The sequence below is a fragment of the Thamnophis sirtalis genome, unplaced genomic scaffold (genome assembly GCF_051295495.1).
Source record: "Thamnophis sirtalis isolate CommonGarterSnake01/CBP01778 unplaced genomic scaffold, rThaSir2_p1.2 scaffold_15, whole genome shotgun sequence".
NCBI lineage: Eukaryota > Metazoa > Chordata > Lepidosauria > Squamata > Natricidae > Thamnophis > Thamnophis sirtalis.
In genome coordinates, this window is record NW_028261395.1 from 18,889,542 (window position 1) to 18,914,060 (window position 24,519).

Sequence of the window (24,519 nt, forward strand, 5' to 3'; positions counted from 1 at the left end):
AGCTGTCAGTCAAGGGGCTACTTGTAATCTGCATCCTAACCCAAACCATGGATCAAGTTATGACTAAAAAGGAATGTCTTAACTAAAGCTTGTTAATTTACCTGAACCATGATCTGAGAAGCCTGGACTAACAGCTAATGTTATGTAACTGGTAGTCTTCTGGGAAAATAAAACCAATTCCAGAGCACCCTCTCCAATTCTCCCTCCAAGCCCCTGGAGATTTGGGGGGAGGGAGGGCTGCTGGAAGAGCTTCCTATCTCCCATCTGCTGTATGCCAGTTGCAACATATCTGGGGACGGGCTGATCTTTGCAAAGAGCCCATCAGCACAAAAGTTGCTGGGATACCATGAAAACCACCAGGGATCTGACAATTCATATTGTGCTTTATAGAATATCAAGGGGTGACAGCCTTTGCTGTGATTAATGCATATTTACTACGTTGTACGGATGCTGAGTTTCTAGATTCATATTTCATAGCACAGTTTATGGAAGAAACTCTAATAATGGATGGCTTATACATCACACTGAAACCACATTCTGGCTTAGTACTGGGATTCTCAAGCTTTGTGCTGTCGTCACTGTCTAAAATAATAAATAAATGGACCTGTTTCCATTTCTAAAAACATCCAACCACATTATGACAAGGCTTCCACTAATGGATTGGGCTCCCATTTCTGCTAGGATCTGCTGGCCTCCTGTTGCAAGGCATCTTCCGTGATGGGAAAGAGTCACCATAGGTGGGCTGCCTGGCTCAGGCTCAGGGCGTGATGTAAGAGCCCAGGAAAGGGTGTTATTGGAAGAAGGGAAGCCTAAGTCCTGGATGGATGACTTCAGGCAGCCCCTGGGAGCGGTTGGGTTGTGGCTACCAAAGGCATGTAGGCAACTCAGCAAGGGATGCCTATGGATAGGAAGACATACTGCAGATGTGTTCTTGGTACTGGCACCCACATTATGACCTTAGCATATCATGTGGATCAAGTGAATGTGTCTGGGCTTGGTTGAAAATGACCACCAACCCTCAACACTTGCAAATTGGCTTATAGCATCACAAGTCTTGTTAAAAGAATCCTGACCATGTATCCACATTACCTGCTAAGCACAGCTTACATTAAGTTTGTGCGCCCTGAACAATATGGCAAATTCTTCTCAGCAACAGCTAATCAATTTCCCCCCTAAGTGATAATTTTTGAAATGATCACTTCATAATTAGTGAAATCACTAATTTTGTGATGACTCGACAACCATCTCTACCTATTTTTAGCCCCCAAACAGATGTGATACTCTGGGTATTGAATAAACAATGAACTGCAGACTTCCACAATTGTGAATGCCAATTCCTCATATTCCCCAGTTACAAAGGCACCATTGAGAATTATGTTAGGCACATCTGGAGATCATCTAAATTTGGAAAGACTACCATACAAGATGGATGGTCCATTTTTTAGTTTATGGAAGAAAACTGTATATCCAGAGTGAGAGTCACAATCACTGGAGCTGCTCTATCTGTAGGATGCCCCTTCACAGTTTCACTGGTTGACCAGAGCTTCATATATATCGTATGTAGAACCTTGAACCTGGTGTGATAGCTGTAGGATTTCTGTTGAAACATGCACTTGTTTCAACAAATATCGTATTTTGTGGAGTCTAAGACGCACTTTTTTTCCTCAAAAAAGAGGCTGAAAATCTGGGTGCGTCTTACACTGTACATCGAATACAGCATTTTTCATCTCCTGAAGCGCTGCCCCTTCACCAAAATGGCCATGCATACCCTTATGGAGGCCTTCAGAGAGTTCCTGGGGGCTGGGGAGGGCAGAAATGAGCAAAAAATGGACCTTTTTTGCCCCCCCCAGCCCCCATAAGCATGCAAATTTTTTGACAAAAAAAGCGGGCCCATTTTTGCAGAAAATGGGCCATTTTTTGCTCGTTTTGGGGGGGGCATCCCCCAGAAGCACTCTGCAAGCCCCCCTAAGGCTATTTATGCCTTTGGGAGGGGGGAATGGGCCCATTTCCGTAAAAAAAAAGAATGTTTTTGGGAGGTTTGCAGAGTGCAAAAACTTTTTTTTCCTTTCGGAAAGCTCTTTAACTGACTGATGAGAATTACACTGATCAAGTGCTGTGCCAGCAGAAACAAAGTCTTAGGTGCTGCAGATTGTCAGCGATTTCCTTCTCCAGCTTATGGATAAATACACCTGGAAACATCTACCTACCTACCTAGTCTCTTCCTACCTATCTACTGTATTTCTCTCTCCCCCCCCCTTATCTACCTACGTACGTACCTACTCTCTCTCTCCCTACCTATCTACTGTATTTCTCTCTCTATTTCTCTCTCTCTCTATCCCCCTACCTACTTACCTACCTACCTACCCTCACAGTCTCAATACCTACCTACTATCTTTCTCTCTCTTCCTCTCCCTTTATCTACCTACCTACTTACCTAACTACTCTCTCTCTCTCTCTCTCCTTACCTACCTACTGTATTTCTCTCTCTTTCTCTCCCTCCCTATCCCTCTATCTATCTACCTACCTACTTTTTTTTTAATTTACCTCTTCAAAACCTTGGCGCGTCTTATACTCTGGTGTGTCTTATACTCCAAAAATATGGTATTAAACATGCATGTGGTCAGATGCCCACAGACCAAACTGAGACCTGTATTTTGCACAATCTGCGGCTTTTGGATTAAGTGCAAAGATTAACTCCACACAGAATCATGACAGGTGGTATCCCAACCAAAACTAGTAATAAATCTTCTTGGAAATGAGGTTAGTTAGATTTTTAACAAGAGCAATGAATCTAGAACACATAAAATATATATTCCAAGAGAAGAGTTATCTACCTTTCAAATCTCTGTCATTTCAAATCTCTGTCAATGTCTATTGGTCTTGTACTCAGACATTCACAGCCTCTCATGATACAGAAGTTACAGAGAAATAGCACTGAGTGTCTTAAGAATGACATGTAGGAATAAAGTCTAATTGACATTGCAATGACTCAGCGAGAATGACATTATTATACAAATAGTGGAGCAAGGCAAAATTTCTTTCTAGCCTCAGATACTTCAGTTTTGCTCTGGGAAAAGATACAGAGATAGGAAAAATGAAATTGCACTTGAATTTGAAGGACAAATTGACTGTGACATTGTCACTAACTCTTCATCTGTTCACAATAAACGTTTGTTGTTTGTTTCTATGGGAGCCGCCACTCCTACTACATTCATTGTATTTTATATTTGCCCTTATCAGATGTTATGTTATAGTTCTTTTTCTTAAATTACTAATAGTCTTGATTTCAACAAAACATTCTAGTTATATCCTGTCTGCAGCTTCATGCTTTTTTTTAAACAACAGGAAATGGAAAATAACTCCTTATAAACAACTTCTTTCTCAACTAATGTGTACAGTGTTAGTATATAAAGGTAGTCTTAGGCTTACAACAGTAATGGAGATTGCCCATCATGGCTGTAAGTTATCGCAGTTAAAAAGTGGGTCATCCTTATGACAAACCTAATTTTACAATCTTTTTTGTGTTGGTTGTTAAGCAAATGCTGCAGTTGTTAAGCGAACACTACAGTTGTTAAGTGAACCAATTGTTCACAATGGAACAGTTCTGCCAAAATTAGAAGTAAATGCCACTTTTCAACAAAAACTTCATACAACACAGTCATGTGACCACGAGGGAGGGGACCATTGGAACGTCAGAATCAGGTCGCAAGTACTCCTGGGATAGTCTGTCATAACTTAGAACAATCACTAAATGACAGTTGGTCTTACCTGAACTGTTATTTTAAGATGTTTGTAGGATGGGCCAGAGATGGTATTATCACAGTCATTTGGCCTCGAGACTGGGTTGAAGCTGAAGCCACGCCTCTGGGCTCCTCTCCTCTGACTCCAGTTTCAATGCAGTATGTGCTCCCAAGATCCTGAAAACAAGTCACAAAGGAGACACCTCCACCCCCCAATACTGTCTATCTAACCTAGGGTGGGAACTGGCTCATCCTGCAAACACCTCTTAAAATAACAGTTCAGGTAAGACCAACTGTCATTTTCCAGAGTGAGTTTGCAGGATGGTCCAGAGATGGGACATACCCAAGTTTTGTCCTAAGGGTGGGCCCTCACTGATCCGACAGGACCTGTTGTAGGACCCTGTGGCCGAACACCGCGTCAGCCTGTAGTGCTGGATGAAGGGCAACGGGGATGCCCACGTCTTCTATAGGTTCCTGGGAGGCCCAGGCCGCTGCACTCCTAGTGGAGTGGGCCGTGATGCCGGCCGGAACCAGTAAGTTCTGCGCCTCATAGACGAGGGCAATGGCCAGACGGATCCACCAGCTAATGGTGGACGGGGAGACCCTCTTCCCTAGTGACAAGGGTTGGAAGAATACAAACAGAGCCTCAGACCTACGAAACTCTGCTGTCCGCCTTAGGTAATCCGTAAGGCCCTTCTTACATCTAAACGGTGCCAACTCTTTTAGGCTTCTGGGCTGTCGGGCTGGAAACCAAGCCCTTTAGCCCCCACCGGCGCTGATCTGCCCTCTCAAGGCTCCATGTGGTCGCTGGCCAAAATGGCCGCTGGGACAGCGACCCAGCCACTGGAGCCTCCAAACCTTGAGATTTAACCCCTGAGTAGCTGGAAAAAACCACCTCTCTTTGTGAGAAGAAAGCAAGCTGAGTCGAGGATGGTCCAGAAAAGGTGAATCAGATCAGGAGTCAAGAATTTACAACCTCTCTTCGGCCAGACCGGATTGAAACTGGAGTAAGAGGAGAGGAGCCCAGAGGCATGGCTTCAGCTTCAACCCAGTCTCGAGGCCAATTGGCTGTGATAATACCATCTCTGGCCCATCCTGCAAACTCACTCTGGAAAATGTACCTTGTACACCTTATGACTTGATGTCATGTATACCTTATCACTACAAGAGAGGAAACCAACAATTTATTCACTGTCCAACCTCAAGACATTTAATTTTAAGAGTGCACAAATTGAGGCCACAGACAGCCATCAAGATTTTATCACTGATATTTTGATATTCTGCTTATACAACAAAGCAAAAAAGTGGTTAAACACACAGATAACTGTGTTTAAGTAACTTAATTTAAAACTTATTTTTGCCCAAATCTTATCTAGCTGTGCCAACTTTTAAGCATTTAGCTTCTACTATGCACCCCAAACATTAGGCTTAACAAAAGTTTTGTAACTTGTTGCCAAGAAATAGGACTTACGTCTAGATTTTTTTAGTATGCTACCTCTCCACTACATAAAATTTTCTAAGAACAATAATTGGAATCAAAGTTAATTTGATTTAAGGTTGAGAGACCGCCTCCTGCCAATTACCACCCTTCGACCAATCAGATCCCACAGATTAGGCCTCCTCCGGATACCATCAGCTAGCCAGTGTCGACTGTCGACCCCCCGGGGGAGGGCCTTTTTCTGTGGCTGCTCCGGCCCTCTGGAACGATCTCCCCGTGGAGATTCGGACCCTCACCACCCTTCAGGCTTTCCGCAAAGCCGTTAAGACCTGGCTGTTCCAGCAGGCCTGGGGCTGATGAGTTCCCAGCCCCACTCGAATTGTTGATTGTTGTGTATTTTTTAATTTGTCTTTGTATCCTGTTTGTCTCGTTTGTTTTTTGTATTGCCCCCTTCCCCATGTGTTTGTTCGCCGCCCTGAGTCCCCCCGGGAATAGGGCGGCATACAAGTATAATAAATACAAATACAAATACAATTTTTTTATAAATGTTGAGAGTGACTGGTAAGACAACCAGGTTGAAGACGAATGAAAACCGCTTCACAGCATAAAATGTTATACTGGACTTCAAATTAAAATAGTTAATTGGGTTCAAAAAAAGACACATTAAAGAAATAGAAAAATATTTGAGTAAAACGGCCAGTCATAAAAAAAAGATAAGTGTATTGGGTGTTAGCCATAAAAGACACAAATTTATAATGGACTGCCCTTGCAATACTATGCATAGGTACGTTCTTCTCAGCTAAAAACAAGCATCAGAGCTAGAAAAGATGCAATCTGGGGCAATCAAAATGATCAGGGGTTCTTGAAACAATTCTCTGTGGAGCCACTGAAGATTTTGTTTATAAGAATGATAATCAACAGTGAATGTTTAAAAAGTACAATAGAGGCAGCTATTGTGGAAAAAGCAACTTCACTATGTACGTAGACTTGGCAACGTCTGGCAGGAGATTCAGCAAGAACAAAAGGAACTATTTCTCTACAAAGCCTCTAATTATTTTATAATATTAACTGAAAACCTATATGGTTACAGCTACTAACAGAGATTGATGTATAAATAGGTAGTAGGTAAATAAGAGGCAAATCATGCCAAATCAAGGAGAATGGGTTAGCATTTAGATTTTTAGGGAATCCCAAGACTATAGACCCGTGATGGCGAATCTGTGGCGCAGGTGCCAGTGGTGGCATGCAGAATCCTCTCTGTGGGCACGCATGCTGTCACCAGCTGCTTTTCTGGTTTCCAGGGCCAGCATGTGCACCGGCCAGTTGGTCTTCGCGCGTGCTGGAAACTCAAAGACCATCTGGGCGGTGCGCATGTGCATGCTGGAAACCTGAAGACCAGCTGACCGGTGCCTGCATGCGCGCTGGCCAGAAAGTCTTCGGGTTTCCGGTGCTCCAGTGTGCACACGCACACGCATTCGTTTGCCACCACTCCTAGAGACTGAACCAGAAAAGGCCAATGACAAACAGTTCCACATTATTGACAAGAAAACACGACAAATGTGCCTATGAACTGAACTCAATTTGAAGACTTTTACTTCTTGTTTATAACTTATTGGTAGCAACTTGTATGTCACTATACAAGACAGAGATCCACCCTAGCTAGCGATTTAGTCTCATCCTGGGAAGGCTGCATTTGTTAAGGGAACAGGCTATTTACTTGCTTTACTAAAACCGAAATACTGCCAATATGAACGTTTGTCATCCTTTTGATAATCCTTAGGGGAAGATGAATATTTTGAGGTTTTTTTCTATATAATGGAAGTTATAGTTTTATATAACATGGCTGTCATGGCCGGCTTGCTGTGCAACAGAAGCCAGAAAGGGGGAAGGCTATGGTTGGAATGTATGAGTGGCTGGAAGGGAATCGAGAAGTTCATGTGCACTGTCTATGGGCTGGGAGAATCTCGACACCACAAGGTCGGATGATGAGAGCCTTCTGAATCAAGCAGACTTTTTCCCAAAACAAAGAAATTGGGTGAAACGGTCAACCTTTGAATTGGTCTCTCAAGTGCCAAGTCACATCCAAGAAGCTAAAGTGCCCTTTTGCTGCGGAATCAGTCCTAAAACACCCAGACGAACCTTTTGTGATGCAGGCAGATGCTAGTGATGTAGCTATAGGCACTATATTGCTTCAGAGAAATGCCAAGGGGGAGTTACAGCCCTGCACTTATACGTTACTGCAAACTTTCTATACCCGAAAAGCGATGAGCTATTTGGGAGAAAGAAGCATAGCTGGTCCAATGGGCCCGCCTAATGTGGAGGCACTTCCTAGAAGGCAGTAAGATTCCATTTGAGGTATGGATAAACCATAAGAACCTGGAAGTGTTCAGCCCCTCCCCACCCACAAGAAGTCTGGTGGGCTCAATACTTCAACACTGCTACCTACTGGGAAAGGGGGAGGGGGAATTTCCTGGCAGACACTCTTTTCCGGATTCCACAGTACAAATGTGCTCAAGAGGTCATTAACTCATCATCAAACCCAGATAGTTAGTGCCAGCCCCCACGAGGCAGCAGAGGACACCAGCATTGCAATCAGCCAAAGATCTGAGGCAACCATTGAGAGATGCTTTGGCAGACGATGAGTGGTTTCTACAAGTGAGTCACAATACTGGGGCAGAAGGACATTTTGGACTCTCTATGAGCCGTGGTGGTGCATTAGTTAGAATGCAGTAGTACTACAGGCTACTTCTGCTGATTGCTGGCTACCTTCAGTTTGATTCTAACTGGCTAAGGTTTATTCAGCCTTCCATTCTTCTGAGATCCGTAAAATGAGGACCCAGATTGTTGGGGGCACAAGAGCTGACTCTTTAGAGCAGGCTGTAAAGCACTGTGAAGCAGTATATAAGTCTAAGTGATACTGCTACCTAGTGAAGAGGCAGATCTGATGGCCAAAGATGAAGAAGGACATAGAGCGGATGTCTGCAACCTGCGGCTCTTTGGGCCTTCATCAATGGCTGGCCTTTCCCCTCACCCTCCCCTCCCAGTCACTGTTTGCCTGGCCTGAAGGTAAGGGCAATGGTGAGGGATGAAGAAGCGACTGGGGCTGATTCTCTGGCAGCCTCATTCTTGCTGGAGCTTCTTCTGGCTCTTGTTGGTGCTGGATGTGCCTGGGTCACTTGGGTAGACACGAAACCTGCTCTCCATCCTGAGATACTGGCCCAATTCCACTGCGTTCGACGCTGGCTTCGCTAACACAAGGGTTGGTGGGTGAGAATGGGATCCGGAGGATGGGACGATGGAAAGGGGAATGGGCTCGCAGCGCCCAGCCACGGCTTTAAAACTTGCAGAAAGAGGGGGAGAGGGGGGGAAGAGAGAGAGGAGGGAAAGAGGGGATGAGAGAGATGGGAGAGAGAGAGAGAGAGAGAGAGGGGGGGGGGAGGGAGGGAGGGAGGGAGGGAGGGAGGGAGGGAGGGAGGGAGGGAGAGAGAGAGAGAGAGAGAGAGAGAGAGAGAGAGAGAGAGAGAGAGAGAGAGAGAGAGAGAGAGAGAGAGAGAGAGAGAGAGAGAGAGAGAGAGAGAGAGAGAGAGAGAGAGATGTCAAAAAGGTTTTGTGGTTCCGGGTGTTTTTTAACAACCAGTTCTCTGCCCTAATGGCTGGCTGGGTAGGTGTGGCTGGGGTGGGGTGTCATGTGACTGGATGGGAGTGATGTTGAGTTGGCCACGCCCACTCAGGTTTTGTGGCTCCCAGTGTTTTTTCTGTGGGAAACGGGTCCAAATGGCTCTTTGAGTGTTTAAGGTTGCAGAGTCTCAACATCTTTTTTATAGTGACCAAACCTGAATTCAGTATTCTAGGTGTAATCTTACTAAGGCTTTATAGAGTAGTATTAGTACCTCATTTGATCTTGATTGTATCCCTCTGTTAATGCAATTTAGGATTGCATTGGCTTTTTTGGCTGCCACCACACACTGCTGGCTCATATTTAATTGGTTGTCCACTAAGACGCCAAGATCCCCTTCCTGCCAATTACCTCCCTATGACCAATTAGATCTCACAGATTAGGCCTCCTCCGGATTCCATCAACTAGTCAGTGTCAACTGTCGACCCCCCTGGGGGAGGGCCTTCTCTGTGGCTGCTCCAGCCCTCTGGAACGATCTCCCCGTGGAGATTCGGACCCTCACCACCCTTCAGGCTTTCCGCAAAGCCGTTAAAACCTGGCTGTTCCGGCAGGCCTGGGGCTGATGAGTTCCCAGCCCCACTCGAATTGTTGCGGCTGTTGATGAGTTTTTAAATGTTTTCTGTATTTCTTTTGTCTTCTTTGTTTTTTGTACTCCCCCTTTTCCCTATTTGGTTTGTTAGCCGCCCTGAGTCTCCTCGGGGAATAGGGCGGCATACAAGTTTAATCAAATCAAATGAAATCAAATAGTTACTGCCCTCAAGCCTGATTTCATCCAGTCTATATGTGTACTTTTGTTTTTTCTTGCCTAAGTGTGAGTCTTTACCCACCTGGCCCCTATAGGTTGTTGAAGCCAAAAATTCTATGTAATGTAACCTCATGCACTTTTGCTTTCTTCTAGGACTAATCTTTCTTCTGGAGGGTCAGCATGTCATGGCCAATTCGAAGCCAGACAATAGAAATTAAGGAGGGGGAGGGAATGTATGGGTGGCTAGGAGGGAATTGAGGAATTCATGTTCCTGGGATAATCTTGACACCTCAAGGTCAAATGATGAGAGCCTTCGGAACTGAGCAGACTGTTTCCCAAAACAAAGACATTGGTGGACAATGGACAGTGGGTAACCCAGGGAGGAAAGAGGAAATTTTAACTATGCAGTTTTTTGCGTGAAAACGTCAGAACTGTCTTTGATTCTACTGTGCCTATATGGATCTATCAGTAAAGTTATATTCTTGATAAAATAATGTATCAGGAGTATCTTTTGCTCCATATGCCAATGGGACAGTTGACAATGACACATACAGGGAAGAGAGTCAGAAAAAAAAACCTTTCAGTTAAATAACACTGGAAAAAATGATCACACCATATGAATGGGTATCCTTGAGAAGAAAAAAAAACGAGAAATAACTGAACTTAGTGCTAACATCTTGCCAAATGTTAGGAGCAACTTGCTATTTTAAGACATCCAGCTTCTGAAAAACATATTTCATTATTAAAAAGAACTTCATATGGGAACATAAAAAGGTAAAAGCAATAAAATGGTCAGAAAAAGTCTTATGCATTAAACAATTGCTCAGAAGTTGTTACTGTTTACTGACGGTTATCTACAGACATACCATTGTAATTTCTGTTATGAAAAAATAATAAGAGGGGTAACAAAAGAAGACAAAATCCTGAAAATGCCCAATCTTAAATCTCTGTATCTAGGCACTGCTAACGATGAATGCGTAAAATTTTCAGAGAGAAGATGCCTGGAGCCTCTTAACTGGACAAATGTAGTATTCTCCCACTATCTTTCAGATGGTTACTCTTCAGAATAGTACATTATAAAGTTTTCAAAGTTATTGTTTATATTAACATAGTTTATGAACATACGATTTGCTCACAATGTAAAATCAATATCAAGTTCATGAAATAACACAAAATGCTAGGTAGACAAACAGGGGAAAGAATCTAAAGCAGCTTTTCTCAATCTTGGCAACTTTAAGATGTATGGACTTCAACTCTCAGAATTTTCCAGACATCTTTTTGTTATCCCAGTTTTGCGGGCTAGGGAGTTCTGAGAGTTGAAGAGAGTTGAGAAACTGTGAACTAAAGGGTATACTGTAGAAAGCCAAAAGGAGATGGGATCTTGATTGAAAGCTAACAATCTTTCAAATTTCCAGATAATGGCCAAGTCAGACACTTCACTAAGTAAATGTTTTGGAAGTATTACCTTTATAACTGTAATAATTCTAATTTTAAGATAGAGGAGCAATATTTCTGCAATTAAAAACAAACTATCATTGTGAAACAAGCTAATATTTCTTTTTACATAATACAAAATAGTGTTAAGATAAATATAATCTGCTGTATACTGACCAGAGTTACTTTTTTGTAAAGGGGCAGCTATATCAATGTGATAAATAAATCAATAAAGGATAAATTTATTGGGTTTTTCATTTCAAAAAGGGTAAAAAAGTAAAAACTTATTTCTGGCAAGCTGAACTCCTAGTGACTGTGCTGTTTTCCAGACAAGCAGAAGAAATGGTTTGCCAGGGATGTCTTCTGGCCTGCTATTTCAGTTTGGGTTTCGGGGATCTCTTTATGCCTCCCATCCAAGAACCAAAGAAGCTATGATCCTATTTAGCCTTCTATATGTTTAGCCATTTCAAACCCTGGTTTACATCCCAGAGTACCAAAGAAACTGGTAGATGTGATCTTGGAGCAAAATCTTTCAGGTCTCCTGGAGCACGGGAGAACAGTAAGGGGACTGGAAAAGAACTGATATGATCCCAAAGCTTCAAGAAGGAAAAAACAAGTGATCCAGGAGTTTACAGACCAATCAGCTTGACATCAATGCCTGCAAAAATTCTAGAAAAGATAATCACACAGCAGATTTGTGAGCACCTAGAAATGAACGAAGTGTTCACTAGAAACCAGCATGGAATTGTTAAGAACAGATCATGCCAGACAAACTTTATTGCTTTCTTTGATTAGATAAGAGAACACCTATAGCAGAACGGGTTTGTATATGTGGTAAAGAGAAGTGGAAGATAATTCACATGTTCTATTACACTGCGAGCTATATGGAGCTTGTAGGTCTGCACATATTCTCCCTTTATTAGAGAGATTGCCAGGAAGGGCAGACCATTTTTATCTAGGCTTTTTCCTCCCAGACACTAACCTGGCTACCATGTATGCAGTGGCAAAGTTCTGTGCTGTTGCAATGTCCATAAGAAAGAAAATTGGCTACAGAAGTATAGTACCATCTTGTACCAATTATCTAGACATACCTTTAACAATCTTTGGACCATTATGTTATTATCCACTTTTAATGTCAATACTTTTTAATTATATTTTAATATTAGTATTTTTAATATAGTGTAAAAACTAATGCGTATTGCTGGTCTTTGACCGTAATATATTACTTACTTACTTACTGCTTTCTTTGATGATGAAGTGACTAGATTAGTGGATCAGAGAAAAGCTATGAATATATTTTACTTGGACTTTAGTAAGCCATTTGACAGAAGTAGACCATAACCTACAATGTGGGAGAAACACTACCCCCATGAGATGGATTTGCAGTTGGCTGACCAACCGCACGTAGCATGCAATGCCTAACGGAATTGCATCTACATGGAGGGAAGCATGCAGTGAGGCACCTCTACCTTTGGCCAGGTGCTCTTCGACATCTTCATAAATGATTTAGATGAGTGGATCAAAGGGGGACCCATCAAATTTGCAGACAATATCAAACTGAAGAGCATTGCAACCACTTTGGAAGATATTCAATATTTAGAAGGATCTTGACAGACTTGAGTATTGGACCCTATCCAACACGATGCAGTACGATGGTGAGGAAAGCAAGGTCCTGCACTTAGGCAGGAAAATCCTATTGCACAAGTATGAAATAGGCAGTACCTAGTTCAACAATAGTTCAGAGGGGTCCTGGGTTCCAAGTGGACTTAAGTATGAGCTAGCAATATGCTGCAGCTGCCAAAAAAGAAGTAGGATTAGAATCAGAATAGAGCTGGAAGGGATCTTGGCGGCCTTCTAGTCCAGCCCCCTGCTCAAGCAGGAGGCCCTATAGCATTTCAAACAAGTGACTGTCCCGTCTCTTCTTAAAACCTCCAGTGATGAAGCACCCACAACTTCTGAAGGCAAGCTGTTCCACTGATTCATTGTCTTCACTGTTAGGAAGTTCCTCCTTAATTCCAGGTTGCTTCTCTCCTTGATTAGTTTCTATCCGTTGTTTCTTGTTCTGCCTTTGGAAAATAAATTGACTCCCTCCTCTTTGTGGCAGCCTCTGAAATACTAGAATGCTACTATCAAGTCACTCCTAGTCCTTCTTTTCTCTAGACTATCCAAATCAAAATCCTGCAATTGTTCTTCATATGTTTCAGATAAGTGATCGTCCAAAATCTCCAGTGATGAACCACTTACAACTTCTGAATGCAAGCTGTTCCACTGGTTAATTGTCCTCACTGTTAGGAAGTTTTTCCTTAATTCCAGGTTGCTTCTTACCTTGATTAGTTTCTATCCATTGTTTCTTTTCCTGCCCTCTGTGGTTTGGAAAATAAATTGACCCTCTCCTCTTTGTGGCAGACTCTCAAATACTGGAATACTGATATCATGTCCCCCCCCCCCCACAGTCCTTCTTTTCTCTAGACTAACCAAACCCAAATATTGCAATCGTTCTTCATATGTTTTCATCTCCAGGCCTTTAATCATCTTAATTGCTCTTCTTTGTACTTTGTCCAGAGTTTCAACAACTTTTTTGTAATGTGGTGACCAAAACTGGATGCAGGATTCTAGGTGTGGTCTTACTAAGGCTTTATAAAGTGGTACTAATACTTCACATGTTTTTGATTCTGTGCCTCTGTTTATACAACCAAGGATTGTATTAGTTTTTTGGCTGCTGCCACACATGGCTGGCTCATGCTTAAGTGATTGTCCACTAGGACTCCAAGGTCCCTCTTAAAGTTACTGTTTTTGAGAAAGGTTTCGCCTAATCTGTACTTGTATCTTTGGGTTTTCCTGCCCAGGTGTAAAACCTTGCTTTTCTCCACATTAAATTTCATTTTGTTGGATAGGCCCATTGTTCAAGTCTGTCAATATCTTTTTGAATCCTGAGTTTGCCTTCTGGGGTGTTGGCCATTCCTGCCATCTTGGTGTGGAATAGGGATAGGTCACTCTTGCCTTGGGAAGAGGGATGACCAAATTAATAGGTACTCCACATGCACTAAATAAACACCAATAAAATTACTATATTTCTAAATGAAAATAAAAATGGCCTCATTTAAGTAGGAACAATTGTTCAACTGTGAAGGAACAGTTCAATAAGAAACAGGATGTAATAGTTTTAGATAGAAACCCTAATGGCACTTTTGTTCCTGTTTAGAATTGCTTGCCATTATATCAATTAATCATTAAAAGGTTTATTACATTGCCAGGTTATCCCTGATTGCTCTAGTACCTGCAGCTAACCTGGTCTTGGGTTGATTTGCTGATGACAAATGACAAGATAATAAAAGATTAAGAGATGTTACCTACCCTGGACAAACAATGGATAATTAAATATTGCTGCCTGATTTACACACTTTGAATGGTCCTCACCTTCTCTCATACCTCCTACAACATTTTGAAAGCTTCCAATATGTTTAAAATGAAGTGTTAGGTCCCACCACTGATATTACAGACCATGGTTATAAAATCACAATTAATGGGTTTGTGGAATTAAGCCCAAACCAGACCAAGCCAAGCTATATTACACCCTCAGCATCATCTAATCTACCCCATCCATCTTTACCAATGCAATAGATGGCTAAAGGACTCTCTCTGCTTGGGGACTGTTCCTCTATAAACCTTCCTCCATGCAAAAACTCAACCCCCCTCCGCTGAAAAATAAATTAACAAACCCATGAAATTTCAAGTTATTTGCTTTATATTCTATGGCTACAGAACTTCAATGAAAAATTAAGTTAAAAATAACTTTCCATTGATTTCGAAGAGACATTTCATGAACATAAACAGGAAACTAGATAAGAATTGTGAGGAGATGGACAAAATTATCTGTTTTCTGCCTGCCTAATACATTCAACTGGCCCAGCAAATTTATAGCTTGCATTCAAACACTATAAATGGAAATGATGAAGAAAATGGTAAGAGCATACATTATTATATGGCCCAGGGGTACGTAATGTCTTCATTATATAAACTGACATACACAGAAAATCACTCTCTGTGAATTTATGCAATTAGAAGCAAGTACATACAACACTTAATTCTCCAGCCAGTATATATTATAATTTTTATATATATATATATATATATATATATATATATATATATATATATATATATATATATATATATATATATATATATATATATATATTATATATTATATATTATATATTATATATTATATATTATATATTATATAATATATTTCTATTATATAATATATATTATATTTCTATTATATAATATATAATAGAAATAACTGCAGGAATTGACCAAATCTTGCAAATTGCTGATATTTTCATCTGCAAGGTGGATTTCTCTCTTTAAAAGGAGAAAATTCTCATCAACACTGTCTGAAATATTTTTAGAATTTGATTCTAATTGCATTTAAATTAGAGTTGGACAGCTTATAGTCCATGAACTACATACTGTATATACAAAGGAATACCAGAGCTTCCTAGAATGATATTTCTTTTTGTGAATTTTGGGAGTTTGATGATGTTTCTTGGGATGATGATATGATGATGATGATATGGAAGAATAGCAAACATGGATGGGGACAAAGGAAAAGAAGAAAAAGAAGCATTGAATCACACTCCTAAAAGACCTGGGTGAAGAACCAGGTCTTCTGGGTCCTTCAAAAAACTAGCAGGATGGCTTCAATCTTCGGAGGAACCTCATTCCAGAGGGCAGGCATCATGACCGAGAAGGCATGCTTCCAGGGTCCCAGTAGACAGCATTGTTTAACTGACAAAAGAACAACCCTACCAGATTAGATTGACTGGGCATATACTATAGGACAGCAAATGGCGCTTCCTGCGCTTGCCCACCACTGGTTTCCAGTGGACTGGTTTCCAATGTGCCACGGAACAGTATTGGTCCGCAGACCGGGGGTTTGGGATCTCTATAGGAAACAGATAATCTCTCAGGCACACAGGACCTGTGTCATGTAGGCCTTTATAGATAATGAGCAGCATTTCAAATTGCATTCAGAACCAAACTGGCAATCAGAGCCGTTTGTGAAGCAGAGATGTTACATGAGCATAGCAAATAATGCTGATCACTGCCCAAACAACTGCATTATGGACCATGTGGTCTTCTATGTGGTCTTCAAAGGCAGCCCTATTTAGAAGATGTTACATTAATCAAGGCTTCAGGCAACCAGGGCATGAATAGAAGTCTAAAGGGCCCCCTCAATCTAGGAAATGGTGCAACTGGTACACCAGATGAAGCTATGCAAAAGCCTTCCTGGTCACAGCTGTCATTTGTCATCAAGCAGGAGCAGAGAGTCTAGGAACACCTCCAGCCAAGGTCAAAGATGTAATATCTCCAGCTGGCTGTGTCTGTGTCAAGCATGAACAAGCAGAGTCACACAGCTTCCAGTTCTGTTCCCCAGGACTGAACCTCAGCAGCCTCATTTGGCTAGTCCAGAAGAGAGATCATTGTATGTCAACAGTATAGGATGATACCAAACTGGCAGATGACCTCACCCAGTTTCATGTAGGTGTTGAAAAAGAACGGATGACAGAATGGCACCCTGAGGCCTAGGGAACAATCTCTCCCTATCAACCAACCAACACCCGCTGAAACTAACCACAGAGAAAGGAAGAGAACTCTCATAAAACACTGCTCCCAATTCCCAATCTACTCATATCAACTTTCCCATTTTGGGAGGTTTATGGGTCAATAGCTACTAGGCAAGAGGCAAGGATAAAATACACCTCCTAGGCCAAAGTTTTATCTATTCCTTATTTAATTTATATAAAACAATTCTGTAAAACTATTAATCAAATAATAGGTGAGGAAAAACTTTATGAAAGCCACTTCTACAGTGAATTGGTTCAATAGTGACTAAGAGATCATTGGTACAGTATTACCGTGTTTTCCTGAAAATAAGCTCCCCGGATAATAAGTCCAATCGTTCTTGTGAGTGCATGCGCTAAAATAAACCTTGAAAATAAGCCCTCCCCAAAAATAATGCAACACAGCAGCAGCCATGAGGTGACCACACTCGCCGCCTCCTGCACTTCAAAAATAAGACCCCCCTGAAAATAAGGCCAAGAGCTTTTTTTGGGGGGGGTGTCAAAGAAAATAAGATCCTGTCTTATTTTCGGGGAAACAAGGTAACAATGAACTTGATTAAAATTAGTTCCACTCAAGGGTCTAAAACAGGAACATCTAACTTCCATTGGCTTGTGAGGGGCATGCAGGTTTAAGCTGCCTCTCAAAGACTGCTGGAAGGCCATTAAGGGACTTTGGAAGTAGACCCTTCCCATTCCCTATGAAACATCTTTTACCTTGTGATCTGCCATCTTTCCCCAGGCATTGGGATAGAGAGAGGCTACAGTGAATGCAAGGCGTTGTAGTCTGCATTGGGGAAGTTTAGTTGTGTTCTCAGGCTTTTTTGAGTTTACAGATTTTATTGATTTGTTTCTATTGTTTATACATATTGTTTTATTCTTTGGGTATGACTCACCCAAAGTTGGGGTTTTTTAAAAAAAATATCCTGCCATTATTGCTGTTATAAATAACTCAAGGAGCAAACACACCTAATATTCCTTCCACCTATTTTCCCCACAAAAACAATCCTCTGAGGTGGATCAGCATGAGAGAGTGACAGGCAGGACTAGAACTCATCAACTCCTGGTTTCTAGCATGATGCTTTCATTACTAGAGCAAAATGGCTGGCTATATAAATGTTTTAAATAAATAAATCTTAGCATACCTCTTTTACAATGCTTGTCCCTGATCACATTGATAATATAACGATGAAATTGTGCATTGTAATGTCATAATGCACGTTCAAATTTTTTGTTCTTGGGTCACAACATCACACACAAATATATAACAAGCCGACTTGTGTCACGATTCCTGTTTCATTGCTTGCCCCCATGTGGGCATCTGTGATTACACAAATATTTGTTCTCCATGTGGATAAACATGTTTACCAAAATAAATAAAAACCGAACACTCCTACATCCATGCATCCACACAAGTACTGGTGTACATTTTTAATATTTATTTATAATTAAGCTTTTTCCCTCTCTCCTGTTTTGTGACCTTTGTGGAAAGGTTTAGGAAAAAAGACATGACACCCTGCTGTTTTAGAAGAGTCATTTCTGCCACAGCTCCCTTTCTTTAAATCCTAAGCTCTGTTTCCTCTATGATTCATGCAATTCATTAACTGTGTAAAAAATAGAAACAATGCAAGTAAAATGAGGTGATCTTAAAATTGTATTTAATTTGGGTCTCCCTTGCAAGCACATTCAGGGGAAACAGTAGCATTGGAGTAAAATAAGCATGTGCTGGGGGAAAAAATCTACCTTATAGTTAAGGGAATTATCCTGATAAAAAAATCTAGCCTGCAAGACATAAGTAACACTTTTTACATTTTTATTTTCTTGAGATATTTCAGCTCAATTGTTTCCATCTCAATGACTTTTCAAGTAATTTACTTTTTGAAGCAAAGAATGTGAAAAGCTTTCAGAGTTAACCTACCAGAAAATCTGCACTTACTTTAATTGGAGGGCAGGAAGTATTTTTGTGCTTGGTAGAAAGAAAGTCCCAAGTGGCATTTGGATTCAGCTGGCTCTAAGTTTGTGTTTCACATATATCACTTGTCCCAGTCATATTGTTATGAGACACCAAACGGAATTTCACTCAATTATTCTAACTATGGCCAATTATAAATCACCTACATCACATTTTTATGTTTATATATTAATAAAGTAGTAGATAACCAATGTTTTGCAACATGCAATGGCAATTAAGAATCTGCTATAAATTGAATATCCAAAAGGAGAGCCAAGCATAAACATTGCTGATCTGTAATGTAAAACATTATGCCTTTCCCTCGGATTTGCACAATAAAATTCAGTCATGTTTTCCCCCGATCTAAAAGTAACTGATACCACGAAGTACATCTCAACATATTTCAGAGACATAAGTAATATTCATATACATATATATATATATATATATATATATATATATATATATATATATATATATATATATATATATACACACATACATACATACATACATACATACACACACACACACACACATGTGTTTAGGAGCAGAAATATTCTACTTTATATATGTTTAGGAATACAATATATAACACTATTTTTCTGTTAGAATGACAGTATCCCCCACATTGAGGTTTCTCTCATGTATCTAACACATGCATTTACCCAACTTGTTTAGACCACTTGAAAACTTACCATTTCTCTGAAGTTCCTTAAAATATTCATGTAATAAAAGGACAAGATTTTTCAATTAAAAAGCTATTTCTGCCATTTCGTGACTCATTTCCCTCTTAAAAAGAAGGTGAGTGACAAATTTTCAGTGGAGAAACAAAACACTAGAAACCACCTCACAGTATTGATTAGAATGTAATATCTTAACTCATCAAAATAATAAAAATAAATTAGCAAACGGGAAATAACACAATGTCTCGATACAAAGAAATTAAATGCATAATAATTCATTCCATTAAACTAGAATTTTCAAGTTATCTAATATAGCTATTTTAAAAATGCACAAAAGCCACAAAGAAAAGCAATTAAAAACATGTTTCAAGCAGCATAATATCAGAGCATATTAGGGACCATGGAAGCAACTATCGATAAAAAGAATGAGGGGACAAAAAATATTCTCTATAGCAATAATGCCAAAGTAGAAGAAATGATACCAATAAGCCATTCTCTCAACTCCTTTGGAAAACTAAGCTTTGTTCACATTTTACTAAGATTTAGAGTCTATAGTGGTTTGCTGGTTAATGATATTAAGTTTTCACTCCTGTCTAATGTGGTCAAGCTACAAATTTAAATAACACAACAGAATACTTATTTAAAGCATAAGCTCCTCTAGCAATGGTCTCTAAGACTTCACTGATGGAGATCCAATAGCATCAGATAGGTAAGCCGTTAGTAGGGAAGAAATTTAGAAGTGCAATATGCCTTTTATTACAGAAGGCTGATATACTAATAACCAGAATCTTCACTGAAAATATTGACAGCTTGTTTTCAATCTGCTGTATGACAGTGATGGTGGCAAAGAACATTCCGCCACCACTGCATCCTTGAAGTGCCAAGAGATTTTCTGAATAATTCAGGTTTTCTGCAATCTTGTCCAACTGTAAATATTCAGGAATTCTTGGGGCATGTTGTAACATCTTTCTGAATGTTTTCTTAATAAAACTACCCACATATTCTGCATCTTATACTGCTAGTAATGATTCATTAAAACTGCCTTTGAAAACTGGAAATTCTCCAGATCTATAAACTTCAATTCCCAGAATTCCTAACCAATATAGCCACTGCTGAGAATTTTGAGTCAAAATCCGATCATTTGAAAGTATCAGGTTTGAGGAAGACACATCTACAATCTACAAATCTATTCATAATACTATTGAATTTGGTTTGATGTTAATGAACGAAACTTGCTTTGTAAAAATGTGCGTTGCCATCTCCTTAAGAAAGCCAGGAACATCTCATTTTGATGAATACTGTATCAAATCATGAATCCCAGGAGAACAATTTGGCTCTGTTCAGAGTAGCTCACTTCTCTTGCCTCCCTTCATTAGTTGTGATCAACAGGTAATATCTGTTTCTTTTTACATCACTGTTGCCATAAAAGTGGCACTGCTGCAATTCTTTCTGAAGACCCTTGCTCTGGCCACATAAATCTTAATGGCTGTTAATCGCTCATAAATATTCTCTTTCTGGAAAACAATATTCCATAGTAATGTATGACTATTTGGATCCAAATAAGATGATGATGCCCTGCCATCATCATCTTAATTTGAAGGCATATTTTTGAGACCACCTGGCTACTGTGTGAGTCCAGGAAAATCCATGAGAGGTTTGGTTGTCATGCCCATGGATCATAATGCCACAATATTGTATTGTGCAACAAATTAATATGATCATCTACCTAAAAAATGTTGCAATAGAAGTTTCTTGGAGGCTTCTGTCTTGTAGTTGGAATAGTAGGCCTTTTTATTCTCGAGTATCTGGGTTGTGCAATACAATATTGTGGCATTAGAACCTAACCAATATATTAACAGCCATCATGTTATGGCAGAATGATTACCCTGAGCCCACCTATCTATAATAAGAAATGGGGAGAAAACAAAGTAATGAGATCAGGGAGAAATAAAGTGCAAAAAGTAGTGTAATAGTGTTAAAGCCTAAATATAGAGACAGTTATTAAAAGAAGGGTCTTGGGGAAATTTTAAATTGCTGAAATACAATTTAGAAATAAATTCAGAAATAAGATCTAAGACTTGAATCAAAATAAAAATGTTTTATCTCATCGTGCTGTTATTAACTTTCCAAACCCAGGACAGTTTCATTATCAACACTGACACCAACAACGCTAAGTTTGAGCTTTAACAAATTATACCATCTGTCAAACTAAGGGATAAGATTTCTTGTGTTGGAAATGAACTTTTTTTAATCTTCAAAGATGCCTTGGAGATGGTGCTTTTGAATGACGCTGAGTTTCAAGTTCAAATTCTGTGAGATTTAATACCTGATTTTTGTTTGATTCTTCTGATAAATTATGTCTACCTAAAAAGAGTACATAAGGAAAAAGAGATCATGGCCCTCACAAACAGTATAAGCCTGGCAACATGAGACATAGAGGACAGTTTCATGCCTACTACAATAATCGCCAAAATGATGACATGGTGCCCTGCCATTGCATATGATGCAACTATGAAACTGTGTTTCAACACGTGTCATCATGTCCCCCCTCCCTTTCCCCACTGTGGTTACCCATGTATGGCTAACTCTAGAAGATGGCCTTAGAAAGCTACCATTTAAATCATGGGCGTCCAAACCTGGGAACTTTTAAGACTTGTGGACTTCAACTCCCAGAATTCCCCAGGGAGTTGAAGTCCACAAGTCTTAAAGTTCCCAGGTTTGGATGCCCCTGGTTTAAATCCATGGCACTTTTGCTTTGGAGTCCACTACAGTGCTCTGCGCTGTTTCCTTGCACTTTTCAATACTTATTCACATGAGTGAGATCACCTAGGATATGAGCTAAGAAATCAACGTTATGCTGATGAGATCAATTTTTTTCTCAGATGAGAGAGTAGGTGTGCTCAGTGAGTGCTTGTAATGGATAGGCTTTGTGCCAATAAGTTAATGAAATGGAAGTGCTGAGGTTTATCTACCTCAGGGAGTCATCCTGTTCTCTCAAAGAACAAGTGTACAACTGGATGTTCCTTGACCCAGCTTTGTTCTCAGAAACATGTACTGACTGATTCAGAAACTATGTTAGATATAAAATAATTCATTTTGATTTAGCATGATATGTGAAGCCAGCCATCAGCTTGTAAACCATGATTTCATAGTCCAATATCCCAACAAACCATGGACTAGCAAAACATGATATAAAGGAATGTCTTTTTCACGATCAGGATGGCATACAAGTACTTTAGCTGTACTTCATTTTCATTTTCTCACTTTATTTTTCCTGCTTTTTAATCATTCTTACTTAGTACCTATATTACTGGAACAAATTATGTGTTGAAGTACTTGGAAGATACTTCAGAAATTGAAATTAAGTTTTAATGTAGTGTTAAGATTACCACATAGTAGTAACACTGTGATCTTTTAAGGTGAAGGTCCTTTAATCACTCTCACTCAATTCAGTCTGCTGCTTCTGTTCTCTAAATTCTGCATGGTTCAAACATTGAACTCATATTTTTTTGCCATTTTAGATTCTGTTTTGTGTTTTGAATTGTTTTATTTAATTCATTGTCATTTCTACATTGAAAGCTAATGTGGTTATTATTTGGAGTATGAAATAGAAAATGAATTATTAAACTTAGTCATTAAAAACAAGACTTTTTTCTATATTTATATATTCAGCCTAACACTTATACAGCAGCTCTTCAAAATTTCCACCAGACTTAATACAAGCTGTTATTTCCTACCGGAGCAGATGTGGATGTAATCTGGATCTTTTTTTATGTGCACCCCCCTCCTTTTCTACTACTGAGCCATGCTTCTTTCTCACTCAGTGTGTGGTTCTTTGCCATTGGTATTTCACATCCACATTCAACAAACCAAACCAAATTCCACATAAATTGTTAGTGTGCTTCCCTTTCCATTCCCTCCCAGTGCATCAATGCAGGGTGTTTTCACTTTCAGACTTGAGCCCTCCAAAATTCAGACAGCTTGCACATGTACATTGAGTGCACCGAGGAAGGCACCCCTTAAGTTACTTCCCTTCTAGCCACTTCCAAATCACCAACTCTCTTTAGAGCCGGTCACAACCAAGGGACCCAGAGGCCAAGCGGTCGCCCATCGCAACACAGCAACTATCCTTCTAGCCTAAGTTAAAGGACCGGGGAAGAGACCGTCTGCAACGTTTTGGGACCCCGCGAGCTGAAGACGCAATATTTGGGGGACGGTTTTCCCTGCTCGGGAACCGCACCCGAACTCGGGGCGCCGGACGAGGCACGAAAGAGGAGGAGGAAAGCTGCAAGAAAGAGCGGGGATCCCGCACTCGGCACTCTCCAGAGCAGCGTCCCGCACTGGGATCCAGGGATCCATTCCCGCCAGAGACCCTAAGACAGGTGGTGGGGGTGGTCGCCGTGGCTATTATCGCTGCCATATTGGGGGGGGGGGGAGCGAGGAAGGAGGGGACAATCAACAGGGGTGCTTCTCCCCCTCCCCATAGCCCCACGGCCAGCGCTGCCCCCGGGCCTGATCGATTCCTGATCGATGGCTGAACAGCTGGGCTTGGAGCGCCCGTGGAAGGAGCGCCGCCGCCGCCTCGTTTCCAGCAGCTCCGGGAAGGACGTCGGAGGCGTCCGCTGCAGCTGCCCATCCCCTGCCCCTCGCCCGCTTACCTTCACCGACGACGCGCGGCAGAGCCCAGGCGGGCGCCGGCAAGGCACTCCCCCTGCCGCGCTCCCACCGGCGGCTCCTCTCTCCTTTCCCCTCCGCTTCTGCCCCGCTGGGCCTCCCCGGAGTGCCGGGAGCCTTTTGGTCCGGCCGGAGCCGCCGGCAGGCTCCCTCGACTCGGCCCCAGCTCAGCTCTGGCGGGCCGCGCGTCAGACCGCCGCCGCCGCCATCTTCCGCTTGGAGGCGACGGGAGGAAGCGGCGAGCCAGGCCAGGCCAGGGAGGCGGAGAGCGCCGCCTGTCCGTCCGCCCAGTCCCGCCTCTGCCAGGCTGGGGCCGCTGCCGCGGGGAAGGGGAGCCGCAGACGACGCGGGCGAGAGCGCTGCCTCCCCGTCCGCTTCTCGGCTGCCAGGCCGGCGGGCCCTCTCGGGAAGGGAAAGCCATTTCTCTGCCGGCGCTTTATGTCGCCACTTGGCCGTCACTGAGGCACTTTCAGGCTGGCCGGGCTGGGTCGCCGTCGCCTGGTTGGGTGGCCCAACGTTCATGAGCGGCACGGCCAGGCTGTGCCCTT

At 41.4% G+C, this 24,519-nt stretch overlaps 1 protein-coding gene across 2 annotated transcripts in view; it reads right to left on the reverse strand.

Annotated features, from left to right (window-relative positions):
* The window catches only part of NDST2 (N-deacetylase and N-sulfotransferase 2), a 72,666-nt gene extending 48,480 nt beyond the window's left edge, over positions 1–24,186 (reverse strand). The window contains exon 1 of one of the 2 annotated variants that reach the window (XM_014060533.2): positions 23,956–24,186. The gene's annotated coding sequence lies outside the window, so the exon portion shown is untranslated. The remainder of the gene's footprint in view (positions 1–23,955) is intronic. The other variant, XM_014060540.2, reaches the window with a different exon arrangement.
* Positions 24,187–24,519: the final 333 nt, after the last annotated feature.